Source organism: Rhinolophus sinicus, chromosome 1 (assembly GCF_057876585.1).
Source record: "Rhinolophus sinicus isolate RSI-liver-muscle chromosome 1, RSI-T2T, whole genome shotgun sequence".
Classification (NCBI taxonomy): domain Eukaryota; kingdom Metazoa; phylum Chordata; class Mammalia; order Chiroptera; family Rhinolophidae; genus Rhinolophus; species Rhinolophus sinicus.
In genome coordinates, this window is record NC_142501.1 from 82,749,916 (window position 1) to 82,766,118 (window position 16,203).

A 16,203-nucleotide genomic window follows, 5' to 3' on the forward strand; every position below is an offset into this window, starting at 1 on the left:
TAGGTGAAGTAAGATGAGGACTGAGCACTGACCACTGGATTTAGCAGAAGAGAGGTCATCGGTGACATTAGCAAGAACATGTTTATTGAAGCAGTCATGGGAAAAAGCCAGTTTGGAGTGGGTTTAAGAGAGCACGAGAGGAGAGTAATTACGAATGAATATAGATAGGTCTTTTCAAGAGATGTCCTTCAAAGAAGAGCAAACAAAAACAAAGTGGGGTGATAGCAAGGAATTGTGTGTGTGTGTGTGTGTGTGTGTGTGTGTGTGTGTGTGTGTGTTGTGTGGGTGGGGGAGGGTATTGTAAGATGGTAGAAATACCAGGATGTCCGTATGCCTACGGGGTGATCCAGGAGGAGGGTATAATTGGCTATGAGGGTCAGAGAGAGGGAACTGCTTGAGCAATGTCCTTGAGAAGGCAAGAAGGGGTGAGATCTAGCTCTCAAGCAGAGGACAGCACCAATATTACTTTTTGCATCATTGTATACAAACATCTATAAAGATAAGATTTTGCTCATTGTATAGGAATCTATTTGGTCAGAGCTAAAAGTAAGTCTCTTGATACATTCAAATATCCTGTATTTCTTGAAGCACTTTATTTTAAAGCTGTTAAATAAACTCATATTGTAATTTAATTCTGTATATACTTTGCTACTGGTAAGGAAGAGTCGCCTTTCGTAAAATTCAACAACTCACTCTGGCATACGTAAACATTAGGATGGAGGAACAGTCCAAGGTAGAAACAGACTGAGAACTCTGCAGAATAGTAGTAATAACCTCTTTTGTCAGTATTCTGGGGAGAAGGCTGAAATGCAGAACTTTCTTCTTTATATGGAAAAGTAATTTTTCAGTGTTAATTATTCTATACAGAAATCTTTCTAATCTATCGTACACACACTTCAGGATTTCTTAAACAGTGGGTAGAAATATTAAACTTCGTTTTTCTTTGATGATTCAGGTTTGTCATATAAGCGAAGACTAAATGAAATAAGCCAGATACAGAAAGGCAAATATCACATGATCTCACTTATATGTAGAATCTAAAAAAAAATGAACTCATAGCAACAGAAAGTAGAATAGAATGGTGGTTACCAGAGGCTGGGGGTGGAGGAAAATGGAAAATATTGAACAAAGGGCACAGACTTTCTGTTATAAGATGAGTAAGTTCTGGAGACCTAATGTATAGCATTGTGACTTTAATAATAAATACTGTGTTATATACTTGAAATTTGCTAAGCGAGTAGATCTCAAATGTTCTACACACACACACACACACACACACACACAAAAGGTAACTCTGAAGTGATGCATATGATATGTTAATTAAATTGTGGTAATTACTTCACAATCTATGCATACGTTGTGTACCTTAAATATCTGTCAATCGGACCTCAGTAAAGCTGGGGAAAAGGCATCTCAGTTACACACTTGTGACTGCCCTCCTGCAAGTAGCTCCAAATTAAGTACTTGTTTAAATGAATATTTTTAAAATGCTATTTTAGTTTTCGTCAGTTTGTTTCACAGTTTACCTGTTTATCCTAGACGGTCAGGTCACTTCATGCAACATATTGTTACTGCTAACATGCCTATTTCTAGTCTCCACAGTCTTAGTGGCAAACACAACACATGGCCCATCGTGTGTGCTTATGGTAGGCAGAGTAATGGCAAATAGATGACCACATCCTAATTCTGGGAACTTGCAACTATATTGCCTATATGGCAAAATGGACTTTGCAGATTAAGTTAAGGACCTTGATATGGAGTGACTATCCTGGCTTCTCTAAACCCAATTTATTCAGCTGGGTCCTTAAAAACACAGACCCTTTACTAACTCTGGTCAGAGAGATGCAATGATGGAAAAAGGGTCAGAAAGATATGACATGGTAAGGCCTTGACTTGCCATTGCTGGCACTGAAGATAAAGGAAAAGAGCCAGGAGTCAAGGAATGCAAGTGGCTTCTAGAAGCTGAAAAGGGGCAAGAAAACAATCTCCCTTAGATGGAGCCTTCAGGAAGGAACATATTCTTACCAATACCTTGATTTTAGCTCAGTAAGCTCCATTTTGGACTTCTGAATCTCCAAAACTGTAATATAAAAAACTTGTATTGTTTTAAGTCACTAAGTTTGTGGTCATTTGTTGCAGCAGCAATTGAAAACTAAATCAGAGCTCAATAAATTTACTTTCTGAATGAATTAATGAATGAATGGTGCAGTTTCACCATATTTGAGCTGTTGCTGGTAAGAAAAATAAACTGCCCCTGTGAGTATCCTGGGCCCCCAACTCCTGCTTTAAGCAAAGCAGCACTGCTTTTTTTCTGCTTTATTTGTTCATGCTTCTGGGTAAGATTTTGTTTGAACAAAGGTTTCCAAGGGCAAGAAAGAAGACGAAGAAAAAAAAACACCCAACAACGCGCTTTTGAAAACCAGTGGAGTGATGGCAGAGTACAGGACATGTATCCAGAAAACCTCTGAGCCCCTTACTGTGTGACCTCAGACAAGCCAGTTAATCCCTCTAAATAGCTGTTTATCAGTCTCTCAAATGAGAATAAGAGTACTTTTTCCCTTACCCACATCATGCAGTGGTGATCAGAATCAAATGAAAACCTTCCAAACTACAGGTGCTGTGCAATTATTTGTTGTGTGGTTTATGGGTTTTAGATTGCTAGGAAACCAGGGAAACAAGTGCTTCAAAACTATTTGAATAAAACAGAGACAGGTCTTTATAGAGGCAATCCTCCATGAAGCAAAGAATATGACCTTTAGTATTTAGTACATGGGTATTTTGACGCGAATTTTTTATTCAGATGCCTTTTTCAATTTATTTCTTAGTTCTCAACTGTGTTTCGAGTAGCTTCAGTTAATAGACAACTGACTTCCAAATAAGTGAGGTGTTCTAATATATAAAAAATATATATATTTATCTTTGTTTTCTCTCTCTTCCTCTTTCTCAAACTTCTGGAAACTCCAACAAGGGCATACTGGTGTCTAAACTTGTGGGCGTGCGCACGCACGCACACACACACACACACACACACACACACCTATTGGAGATAGAAAGCTGAAGCAAAATGTCCCCATTTTTGTGACTTCTGCTCTAAAATGTATCTTTTCTATCTGGGGAATCATCTCACTGTATTTTCTGTAACAATATCTGCTTCTACATATGACATTTTTCTTTGGCTACTTTGTTTTAGCATCGTACAACTTTTCTCTCTAGGTCACACTCATTGTGTGATAACCTTTCATTTCATGATAACCTTTCATTGCGCAGACATTAAGCTAATCTTATTGTCGGCGATTCTAGATTTTTTTAAATTATTTTATTTAGAGACATTTCTTGGGGTCTCCCACATACTCTCCCACAACACACAAAATTCCAGTTTTAATCTTTTCATTGCTAAAAGGTACCTTCAAATTATTTACATGATGAAAAAACTAATGAGAAATCTGGATGCACGGTTAGAACTAACTGGGCAACTGAAACAGTCCTGGTAGAGGGAAGGAATAGTGACTAAAATTCATACTCAATTGTGAATGACAAATACAGCAGGTCTTTTTCTGGGAGCAGGACTTAACAGCGGCAGATAGTGCTGGAAAGGTACTTTAAAAGGGGGAGGAGAAGCGAGTCACAGGAAAATGAGCCTGGGGACCCTGAAGGCCAACGTCTTACCTAAACCTCATTTTTGTTGAGAATCAATCTCAGGCCCCAGTGGAATATTCACCCCATCATCAGTTCTTCCTGAACAGAAGAGCCTTTCTCATCATCAAAAGCTACATGCCAGGAAAAGGAGCTGCAAAGCCCCCTAAAGCAAACTATTTATTTGATCCCAACATGTGTTATAACACAGAAGGGACTTTTCAGACGCCTCTGTTTTGGTGGAAGTTAACATGTGCACAGCCCAAGAACATCAAGGGAACATATGCTGTTCAAGAAACCAGAAGAGTCCAATCTTCCAAACTTGAAAACAAAAGCCAACTTTTCTCTCTGACAAACAGTTTTAAAACATGTGTTGCCAGGGTCTCCGTGACAGACTCCTCCAAGTCGAAAAGGTAGTGAAGCGTCTGAGTAGCGTGTTATGTCTAGGCACAGACCTACAAAAGGGTATTAGGACTGCCCCGAAGAAAACAGCAGCTGCTGCCAAAAACAACATCCATCTTCTCTTTAATCTCAAATGTCAGCTAGTGAAGCAGGCAGTTCTCTTGTAGCCCAAATGTGCTTTGGAACAGAACCAACTGGCTTGGCTACCCAGAGCCAGGAAAGCAAGTTACCAAGATACAGGTAGAGTCATTAGTCCTGAGTTCAGGTTTTCTGAGGTCATAGGAACCATATCCTTCAACAATAATCTTGAAGGAAACTGACACCAGAGTCGGGTTCAGTGAATAACCGTTTAATTCTATACAACCTCTTCCTTCAGGTTTTTTATTTATTTATTTTTTTAATTTACCATTAAACATTATAGGGAAAACACCTAATCATCCTACACAGACTCTTTTCTAGTGATTGTCCGGTAATCTCAAAGGGGCAAAGGAAGCACTTAGCAGATTTGTTCGTTTGTTAAACTTTCCAGCTAAAAGGAAAGCAGATGTTAAGAGCGGAGCTAAGTGAAACTCAAATCAGCTGTAAGTCCAAATGGGTACACTAAAATCTTGTGAAGATACTCTTCCACTTCTTTCCATGTAGATCCTTTTGTGAAGAAGAGAAATAAAAATATTTTAAAGTACGGATAATCCCTAAAATATGTGATGAATATACTCTTATAACAAAAAAAATGAACATCCTAGAAAGGAATTGCTTAATTTAAAAAGGCAGATGATGGCTTTAATATAAAAGGAGAATTTAAGGATTTCAAGATAGTCAATCTATGGGAAAATCACCCTATGACACAGACAGTCATTACTCTAAGTGTAAATGCTATTTAAAGGGGAAATCACTTCCATATATTGACTCCTGTTAAGCCACACATAGGATGAGCAGTTTGCAGATATCATTTCATATACCTTCCCATCAACCACATAGATATTATTACCCCATTTTGCTGGTGAGTAAAACAGAATTCAATAAGACTAAGTAACTTCCTCATGGCCACTCTGCTACAGTAGTAAATCCTCAGAATGGGTTTAAATCAAGACCTACACCACACTAGAAAGAAAACAACTGGGCCAGTCAGAAATAAAATTGATTTCACTTATATTTAATGAACTATTTTATTTAAAACGCCTGTGCTGCAGAAGGCAGATAGGTCCCTTTATCGAAGTCAGTTTCTCATTGAAATCATAATGCCAAGTTATTACTAGGCTGGGTAAACAAGTAAATCAAGTTACAATTTGCTATAGCTTAAAGACAATTACATAGCTAGAGGGAGGGGAGAAACCCCAAAAATAAAGTGATGAAGTAGTCCATTCTGATAAAAACAAAATTGAGTGCTTTTGGACTTTTAAGAAGAGCTACTTATTCATTCAACAAACATAAGATAAAGACATAGAAGCTATGACTTTTGTCCTCTGAAAGTTCAAACTACTTGGTACCTCAGCAGGAAGGGCTCTCCAGGGACAGCTAAACCTGATTTTGGTGGGTGGAGGTGGGAAACTGAGGGAGGGGCTCAGAGCTACCTTAGCTCCTGGGAGGAGATGACACCTTCTCCAAAGGTAAGTAGGAAGTAGCCACATCAAAGGGAGCTGGGGTGCAGACCCCTGACAGAGAAAGTAGCAGGTGCCCGCAGAAATGAAAGAACAAGGCATTTTTCTAGAACTGATACCACTGAAAAGTGAGTTTCAAGCAATAAGCAATAATAGATAAGGCTAGGGAAATGTGCAGAGGCCCTCCCGATTTTGCTAATTGGCTTGGATTTTATCTTAAAGGCCCTGGGGATTTAAGTTAAGGACTTAAGTTAGGGAATATCAAGATCTGATTTATTTCTGAAAGGTTTATCAGGCAACAGAGTGAAAGACAGACTGAGGGGAAGCAACAAACCTGGGGGCAGGAGGCCAGTTAGGAAGTCACTGATGTCATCCACAGTTGTTGACAAGAGAAGGATCCCAACTAGGGCAGTAGCAGTAGCAATGAAGCAAAACAGACAAGTTCAAGAGGATACGGAAGTAGAATGGAAGAACTTGGATGACTGACAGAAAGTGAGTGGAACAAAAGGGGGAGGAGTCACAAATGGCTTGCAGGTTCCATTTTGGGGGATGGGAAAAGGTGGTGCTATTCACTGGGCCAAGATTTTAAGGAGGAGAGGTGGCATTGGGCAATTGGAAATTTTCACGAGAAACCCTGAAGAACACCACCATGTAAGGAAGAAAAAGAACTGTCTGCACAGGAGATGAGAGAATGAGAAGCCAAACACAGGAGAGGCCAATCAGTTGATTGGGAGGTTCTGTGGCCAACGGAAAAGAATGTACAAAAGGGAGCGTAAGATCCATAAACCAAGCACTAAAAGATGTCAGCCTGATGGTGGTAAAGAGCACCTAATGGAGTTGACCTCCATGAGCAGTTTCCGTGGAGTGAGTCAGACCATGGTGGGTGGGCCACAGCGGTAAACGTGTGGGGAAATTCTCAAGGGTATACTCTAACAGCTTGCCTACGAAAGGAAGAAGAGAGTGGCTGATATCTGGCAGGGCTAGAAAGTTCACTTCAGTTTTGGTAGAAGGGAAGATAGCGTGGAAAGAGTGGTGCTAAAATGATAAAGCCTTCCTCTTTCTTAAATGGTCTGTTTATGAGGCACAACTAATTCATCTGTGGTTAACGAGAGCCAGGTGAGCTCAGAGGCTTTGCCCCTGTGTGGAAATCCCTACAAATGCTCTCTACCTCAGGCTAGAATTTAGGGCCTAGGTGTTGAAGTTTTGCTATTATTTTTGACAGAGACATATATGATAGAATAGGCATTTGTGCCAGCAGTAGAGGTTATTTCATTCGCAACAATGGCAACATATGGGTCATTAGCTATTCATAAATACAGGTCGTTAGCAGTTATATAAAAGCAAAGGGGGGAAAAAATCCCCCTAAACAGTATAATCCAGTTTTTAGGAAGATGCTAGCCGATGACTAAACAATTTTATGAGGGTGATGATACGTAACAAAGTGAACAGGTCTACAACACTGGTGGATTCTAGTTCAACGTTGAACCTAGACTTACATATCTGTTGCCAGTTCTTTTTTCTTCAAGTATACATTTTTAAAGAAATAAAGAGAGACAGGCCCCCAATGTTGGCCAAGACATCAGAACATAGCAAAACAAAACAAAACAAACAAACAAAAACACTTGATGACTGTTCTGAAATCCACATAGCCATCTTCAGCACTCCATGGACACTGGTTCTTTTTGGATGGCATTGTTCACTATTCTGTCAGGTAGTTGCTCTCAAAATTGAACCATCATGACAAGCTTTCTAAAAACATTAATCATAATTTATACTCTTCCAACTAGGTGACTCACTTCTGAAACTGTGATCTCACGAAAATCAAAAGCTCTGTAACTCTTCAAAATCTGTAAAATCTTTTGAACTCCTAACAATTAAGAGATGCAGAATGAGTGGAGGGCTTCCAGTTGCTCTCTGATCCCATGTGCTTAATTTAGACTGAAAGCCTGATCTTCCTAGAACTTCTGGCGTATTTTCCCCTATGGCTGTAATTAAATGTACTCAGATGTTCATCAGATCAGCTACTGTGAGTCTGACAAGTCTGGTCTTTCAATTAAAACAAAACAAAACAAAAACTTAACAAAAAAAAACTTAACTTCAGGAGGCAGCTCAGGAAATCTCCAACAAAGTTTTTTTTTTTTGGTTGTTTTTTTCCCACCTGGGTTTTTAACTACGTTAAAATAAATGAAATCTTTGTACTCTACTTTAGCTGATTCCACATAGCATCAAAATCAGTGGGGCTAATGGCATGAGCTCAAAGAATGCTTACAACCTCAATCATTTTTCTTATCACATCGGATGACAAACCCAATTTGCAAAGGTATGCACATTATGCAACGTACAGAGGACATCCCAACTGCCTTTGCTTGAACTGAATAAACTGTTGAAGTGTCCCCCCTTTTCATGGAAGATGCCCTGACTGCAACAAAGGTACTTTTAGATCGAAGTGTAATCATCAGGGTTATTTACTTAGAATGCAAGATTCCTGGGCATCGTGAGGTATCTAATTTTCTGAAGTTGCATCTCAGGAATGTCTACTTTTAACAAACCCATTAGGTATGTGATTCTTAGGTACTCTATAAAGTCTGAGACCAGCTACTTTAGGCTATACTTTTTCACGGTGCGATATTATTAGGAAAAACAAACAAAAACGTCTAAAACAGTATACACAAGGTTGCATTTGGTTTAAGGGCTACACATTAGGTGCTTCAGAATAAGAGTCACTTGAGAAAAAAAAAGTTAAATGTAGTGAGTGTGCAGGATACTGAGGAGTGGCTCTTTCAACTCCTCTTCTGGCTCTCTCCTAGCATATATTTCTCCACCACACTGGCTGGAAAACTAAAATCTGCATTTTCCCCATTCCTTTGCAGTTAGCCAATTAGGCACGACTCTGCAGGATTTGACATGGGAGGAAATACATGACATGAGAAGTTGGAGGCTGGATATGTATTTTGCCAGCTTGGGAGGTACTGAGGGCAACAAGACCCCACAATCAGCAGCAGTAACAGCTTCCTGCACTGGCTGTAGCAGCTGACTTACCTGCGTTCTGGGAGCCAGAATGTTCTGGAAGCTCAGCCTGCTCTTCTAGCCCTCCCACTGGTTTTATAAGCCATTGAATACACTTCAAAATACCCCTCCCTGTTTAACCAGCTACAGTGGATTCTACTGTCTGCCACTAACTCTTGAGTTATTAATACTAGGAGAAAAGAACCCAAGTTACTAAGCATTTATTTCTCATAAAGATAGTCTAAACTTTCCTAAGCAATTTTCCATTATTATTTCAAAATTCAGATTGTAAAATAAGGACCATATTAACATTTTTAAAGGGCAATTTTTAATTAGCAATCCGTAAGAACGTTAATGCAATTCTACCACGTGAAACGCAGCAAAGCATTTAATTATACGCCCAGGACATTTCTCTGTGTATCTAACACATGAAGCCCAGTAAACGGCAAGGTCATTGCTTATGAAGGAGATGACGTTTAGAATAGAAGAACATCGGCAAAGTGAGATATAGATTCCAATCCTGGTTCTGCCACTTACATGCTCGAACAAATTACGGAACCTCACGGAGCCTCAGTTTTCTTCTAGTGAAACATTTCTTTGGATTTTTGAAAGATTAAATAAGACAATGTTATGTAAAGCACCCACACCGGGGAATGACACTACAGATCATGACATGACTTGTCAATGCTATAGCTCTTGTCTCGTAATTACTGATCCTTTCAATGTTGACTGCAGAATTAAAAGCTATACTAACAGTGAATGTCACAATCCCACTTATGCTCTGCCTCCCCATAGATTAAAGATCAGCACAGGAGGTGATCAAAAGAGGTTGTGAAACTGCCCCCTGAGCTTGGATTGGATCGGCTCCCCAAAAGCAGGCAGGCTCATGTCCACCTGCTGCAAAAGGGAGGCCAAATTGTTTGGGCAACGGGTGAATGTTAACCTAAACTGCAGCGTTTCAAAAGTCAACTTTAGCTTCCGCAAAAATTCCAAGACAGCTTTAGAAAACACTGTGTTTACTCAGCACAGAGCAGTATAGAGAGGGGGGCTGGGAGGCAGTGATTCTAGAACCAGGCTGCTGGGTTTTCATCTCTACTCTGCCACTGGCCAGCCTTGTGGTCTTTGGGAAGTGATGGCATCTTCCTGTGCTTCACTTTCCTCACCTGTAACATGTGCAGAATAACAGAAGCCACCTCATAGCCCTGTTGAGCACTAAGCAGTGTTAGGTACGTTGAGGGACTTGGTACAGTACCTGACAAAGATCACAGCCTCGGAAGTGTCCACTACAGCTCTCATCATTCATGTCTTTCCAACCACACCTAGAATAGCATCCCCACTAATGTCATTTCCAAACTGGAGGCGTGAAGCCGAAAGTCAGGACACCATCCTTGATTCTTTCCATTTCCCTATTTCCACATCCAGTCTGTCAACTCCCATCAGTTCTAAGAGAAAATTAAGTCTTGAAACATTCACCTCTCTCCATCGCACAGTTAACGCCATTACTCCTGCCTGGAAGGCTGCAAGGGCCCTCCAAGTAGCCCTCCTTTGCTTTCATGCTTGCTAGTCACAAGGGTGTGGTGTTCTGGGAACATACCAATCACTGCCTGCTTAAAATCTCTGATTGCCTTTCCAATACGTTTCCAGTGCGGTGTGAACGCCTGACCAACCCCTACAAGAAGGAGGAGGAGGAGGAGGTAACGTACAAGACTTGCTCACCTCCGTGCCACATCTTACCATGTCCTCTCTCCCCACCACTCCAGCCACACTGGCCTCCTTCTTTTCCTGAAACTCCTGAAGTGTATTCCTCCCTTAAGCCCTTCGCACTTTGCCCTCAAGCTTTTTCCCTCTTGGGCTGTACAAAAGACAAGTTCTCCTCATCTTTCAGGATTTAGTTCAATAATCCCCTTCACAGAAAAACCTTCCCAGGTAACCTAAGGAGCTTCAACACTCCTATTGTCTTTTTTGTTTCTTTCTTTTTTTAAAAAAAAGTCCTGGGAAACAGCACTTTATTGGGAAATAGTGTGTACTTCCAGGACTTTTTCCAAGTCAAGTTGTTGTCCTTTCAATCTTAGTTGTGGAGGGCACAGCTCAGCTCCAGGTCCAGTACCATTGTTAGTTGCAGGGGGCACAGCCCACCATCCCTTGCAGGAGTCGAACCGGTAACCTTGTGGTTGAGAGTCCATTGGCCCATATGGGAATCAAAACGGTAGCCCTCGGCTTTAGGAGCACAGAGCACCAACCGCCTGAGCCACCGGGCCGGCCGTTATCATTGCCTTATCTCGACAGAAGAAGTTTTCATCAGAAATTATCTCGGTATTGCAATTAGTTTGCTATTTTATCACCTGTCCCTTCTGACAGAAACGTAAACAGTGTGAGGAGTCTAGGATTCCAATCCATCATTCTTATCTCTAGCACCTTGAACTGCTCCTTACAGTACATGCCCCTTCACATCCGTGGATTGCATGCATTGCAAACTGATGCTAAAATACCCACAAAAATGCTCCTATAATCAAGTTCTCTGTTCTATAGTATAGACCAAGATCTAAATTGTTTGAAAGGAGGATAACGTCATGTGTATGACATGGGGCCTAGATGAAGTCTGGGTAACGTGTGATTCAGTTGTCAGCAGATGGTGTCCATGTGCACACAAGGGACCTGCACCATCACCCACCAGTTTTGCTCATTATCTACCTCCTGTGGGCATCATGAGGCAGGTACTTTTCAGCTGCTCACTGTGTTGTCCACAGAGGGTAGAGAAGTGCTTGAACAGAGAAGCCACTCAGACCTATTTTTTTGAATGAATGAAGGCAGGATAAAAATAAGAGTTTTGTCATCTGACGAGCATAAACCATTGTCATGCTTCTTACTCTTGGTTCCAAAAACTGCTAAGTCCTAATGATGATAAGTGTAATGTTGAATGTTCTCTTAATTATCCAAAATGTGAGATTAGCTAAATGCTTCTCACTTTGAACTTTTAACCGTTTTCTTTGTACCTTTAAATAGTTCTCCAGCTCCATGAAAATGGAAAATTGGGATACAAAACCAGGGATAGAACCTAAACTTCATGAAGAGCAGGAACAGTGAAAATGTTTACTCACTATTGTATCTCTAGCCTCTAGGCAGTGACTTGCTTACAGCAAATGCTCAGTAAACAATTTTTAATGAATAAATAACCATTGGAAAATACCTTTCCTGGCTGACGTAACCAAAGTGTGAAAATAAGCGAAGATGCTGACCTGTCTGTAAAATCCCCAGAGCACCCTTTCTCCAGGAAATAGATCAGTATAATGTGGAGTTATTTTCCTTTGTTGACCCAACAGGGGCATATTTTTTAAAAGAAAAAACAAAACAACACACACAGACCTGTAATGTACTCTCCTACAGTAAGTACAGTGGGAGTCTCTGAGAAGTCTACAATTTTAGAGCTCATTTAGAATTCTGTATAATATGCAAATATAAATTTCTCCCTGTCTCTCCAATGAGCTACATCCATCAAAGTTTCTAAAGCAGCCATTCAAAAAAAAACTACTCATGATTCATTCGGTGGCTGTGGCAACACACAACATAGGGGATACGGGATATGATTTCACTTGAGAGCAGACATGTTCAGAAGTAATCACAAACACTAAGCTTTTAAATGTTAAAAAGCATTGGTTGACTCTTATCTATTGTTATCCCTCTTATAGCAGGCAAACAACAACAACAAAATGCTCATAGAACTGAATTTTTTATGTCATCCAGACCATTGCCAATTTGACTAAAGAATAAAACCAGCTACCTTTTTTTTTCAGAGTAATATAAACATAATATTGCTGTTCCCTTCTCACATGACTTATTGCTATTCCAATTTATCATCATGATATCCATGGAACTTAGCATTCTCTGTAATACCACTAGGTAGGAGGAGACTCCAAATTCAGTAGAGAAAGGTAGATGCACAACATAATTATTTTTTTTAAAAAGGAGAAGCCATTTTACAATGTACCAGGATGTGAGTACTGGCATCATGCTTTTCGTTATTTTAAAAAAGATTCTGAATTAATCTTCCAAGTAAATGTAAACTATTTTGTGTTCTACGATTCTTCCACAAAGAAGACTCAGGAAGATTATCAATTAAATTTCCCAGCTTAAAACTCAAAAGAAGAACATGCAAAATGTACTTTAAATTTTGCAAGCCCTTACTCTAAATAATGCTGGAAAAAGCAAAAAGAAACTTTCTTCTTGGAGCAGAGTTGAGTAGGTAACCATCTCAGGACAATCCTTTGGACATCTTTTCCAAGCAGCTGCTTTGTTGAGGAATCAAATGAGGATGGAGGAATAAAATGTAAACAGGGAGATTGCTTGGATAACAAAGAGATTCTCTCACCATCTGAGAGAAAATAGGGATCTACTTAGGAAATGAAGAGAAGACCCTGTGAGCAGCGTATCCAGCTAAATGAAATTTAAAAGATATGTTTCAGCTGCTGTACTGACTTAAGTGCCAAATCTGCACAAGCCATTTTGCCCATCTACTTCATTCCATAATTTTTGTATGTTATCTCCTCTTCTCAGTCATGGTATTTTTTGGCGCTTTGGTTTGCAAACTGAGGCAAGAGGTTTGATCTTTGTGATAGGATATGACCTAAAACTTGAAAAGTAGCATGGGATCCAGAAATATTAACCTTTCAGTTCTACATACAAAACCAAGAAGATTATCAGATTTAAAAACCAAAAAAAAAAAAACTAAAATAGGCCATGTTACAAGGTTGTCAACCTTTAAAAATGTCAGAACTTTAAAAACTTGGCATCAAAAAGGTATCCTCCAAATGAATTGTTTTAAGGACATAAATCTTTGTGATATTACTTTAAAGCATTGTATTGTAAAACTGTCCTATTATTGCCTGGATAGCTTCTAATCACAAATAAAATTTGAAAACATCATTTCTTGTTAATCCTCCAACTGTTTTCCTCCCTTTGGTCTTAAGTACTGAAACATCATTTTGGCTAAATTTCTTTGTGTCTTAAGTCCATAAGCCACCATATGTGTCCTGAATCCATAAATACCACTCAGATTAGAACATCTAAAACTCCTCATATTGTCATATGTCTGTCTTTCCTCACTTTCTAGATACAGATTATACACATCAGTATCCCCAACTACACAAGATACTCTCCTTGTGTATTGCACTGGCTAACTATTAACCAGGACAAACTGGAAATATGAAAGGAAGAGGAAGCATCTTGAAGATGAGTGAGCTGGGGAGGGAGAACCCATGGACTATATTTATAACAGGCTTATTCATTATTATATGCCAAGCAGAACATCTTATATAGGTAAAAAAAAAAAAAAAAAAAAAAAAAAAAAATGACAGCAGCACTAGCACCAAGCAAGGGACTAGGAGAAGCACAGAGGTCAGGTTTCAGACTGACTGGTTGTAAAAGGCTGAGCAGCACATTCACCTCTCTAAACTCTCTTTCCTCTTTTGTAACACAGAGTCATCACAAGACCACCCTCACAAGTGAAGAGAACTAGGGAAATAAAGCATGTGACACATTCAGCTCAGGACCTGGCACATTGAATGAGTATTGGAACAGCATTTTTTGGGGCGGTACTAAGGGCAACAAGACCCCACAATCAGCAGCAGTAACAGCTTCCTGCACTGGCTGTAGCAGCTGACTTACCTGCGTTCTGGGAGCCAGAATGTTCTGGAAGCTCAGCCTGCTCTTCTAGCCCTCCCACTGGTTTTATAAGCCATTGAATACACTTCAAAATACCCCTCCCTGTTTAACCAGCTACAGTGGATTCTACTGTCTGCCACTAACTCTTGAGTTATTAATACTAGGAGAAAAGAACCCAAGTTACTAAGCATTTATTTCTCATAAAGATAGTCTAAACTTTCCTAAGCAATTTTCCATTATTATTTCAAAATTCAGATTGTAAAATAAGGACCATATTAACATTTTTAAAGGGCAATTTTTAATTAGCAATCCGTAAGAACGTTAATGCAATTCTACCACGTGAAGCACAGCAAAGCATTTAATTATACGCCCAGGACATTTCTCTGTGTATCTAACACATGAAGCCCAGTAAATGGCAAGGCCATTGCTTATGAAGGAGATGACGTTTAGAATAGAAGAACATCGGCAAAGTGAGATATAGATTCCAATCCTGGTTCTGCCACTTACATGCTCGAACAAATTACGGAACCTCACGGAGTCTCAGTTTTCTTCTAGTGAAACATTTCTTTGGATTTTTGAAAGATTAAATAAGACAATGTTATGTAAAGCACCCACACAGGGGAATGACACTACAGATCATGACATGACTTGTCAATGCTATAGCTCTTGTCTCGTAATTACTGATCCTTTCAATGTTGACTGCAGAATTAAAAGCTATACTAACAGTGAATGTCACAATCCCACTTATGCTCTGCCTCCCCATAGATTAAAGATCAGCACAGGAGGTGATCAAAAGAGGTTGTGAAACTGCCCCCTGAGCTTGGATTGGATCGGCTCCCCTAAAGCAGGCAGGCTCATGTCCACCTGCTGCAAAAGGGAGGCCAAATTGTTTGGGCAACGGGTGAATGTTAACCTAAACTGCAGCGTTTCAAAAGTCAACTTTAGCTTCCGCAAAAATTCCAAGACAGCTTTAGAAAACACTGTGTTTACTCAGCACAGAGCAGTATAGAGAGGGGGGCTGGGAGGCAGTGATTCTAGAACCAGGCTGCCTGGGTTTTCATCTCTACTCTGCTACTGGCCAGCCTTGTGGTCTTTGGGAAGTGATGGCATCTTCCTGTGCTTCACTTTCCTCACCTGTAACATGTGCAGAATAACAGAAGCCACCTCACAGCCCTGTTGAGCACTAAGCAGTGTTAGGTACGTTGAGGGACTTGGTACAGTACCTGACAAAGATCACAGCCTCGGAAGTGTCCACTACAGCTCTCATCATTCATGTCTTTCCAACCACACCTAGAATAGCATCCCCACTAATGTCATTTCCAAACTGGAGGCGTGAAGCCAAAAGTCAGGACACCATCCTTGATTCTTTCCATTTCCCTATTTCCACATCCAGTCTGTCAACTCCCATTAGTTCTAAGAGAAAATTAAGTCTTGAAACATTCACCTCTCTCCATCGCACAGTTAACGCCATCACTCCTGCCTGGAAGGCTGCAAGGGCCCTCCAAGTAGCCCTCCTTTGCTTTCATGCTTGCTAGTCACAAGGGTGTGGTGTTCTGGGAACATACCAATCACTGCCTGCTTAAAATCTCTGATTGCCTTTCCAATACGTTTCCAGTGTGGTGTGAACTCCTGACTAAGCCCAATGAGGTAGAGGTAAGGTACACTGGCTCACCTCCATGCTCATACTTTCTTGAAGTTTTATGGTTTCCAGAAATGCTAACATTTCAGTTCTCCATTCAAAACCAAGAAGCTCAACTCATTTTTAAAAAGCTAATAACACAGGCCATGCTACAATGTTGCATAACTGTGAAAATGTCGTAACTTTGAAAACTTGGCATCAAGAGTTTTGTGAATTTTTTAAATGAATTTTTTAAAGTACTAATGGCTATATAATATTACTTTAGAG

General features: G+C 40.0%; 1 protein-coding gene across 3 annotated transcripts in view; it reads right to left on the reverse strand.

Moving 5' to 3' along the window:
• The window catches only part of KITLG (KIT ligand), an 88,530-nt gene that overhangs the window by 56,839 nt on the left and 15,488 nt on the right, over positions 1 to 16,203 (reverse strand). The gene's annotated exons all lie outside the window — the stretch shown is intronic.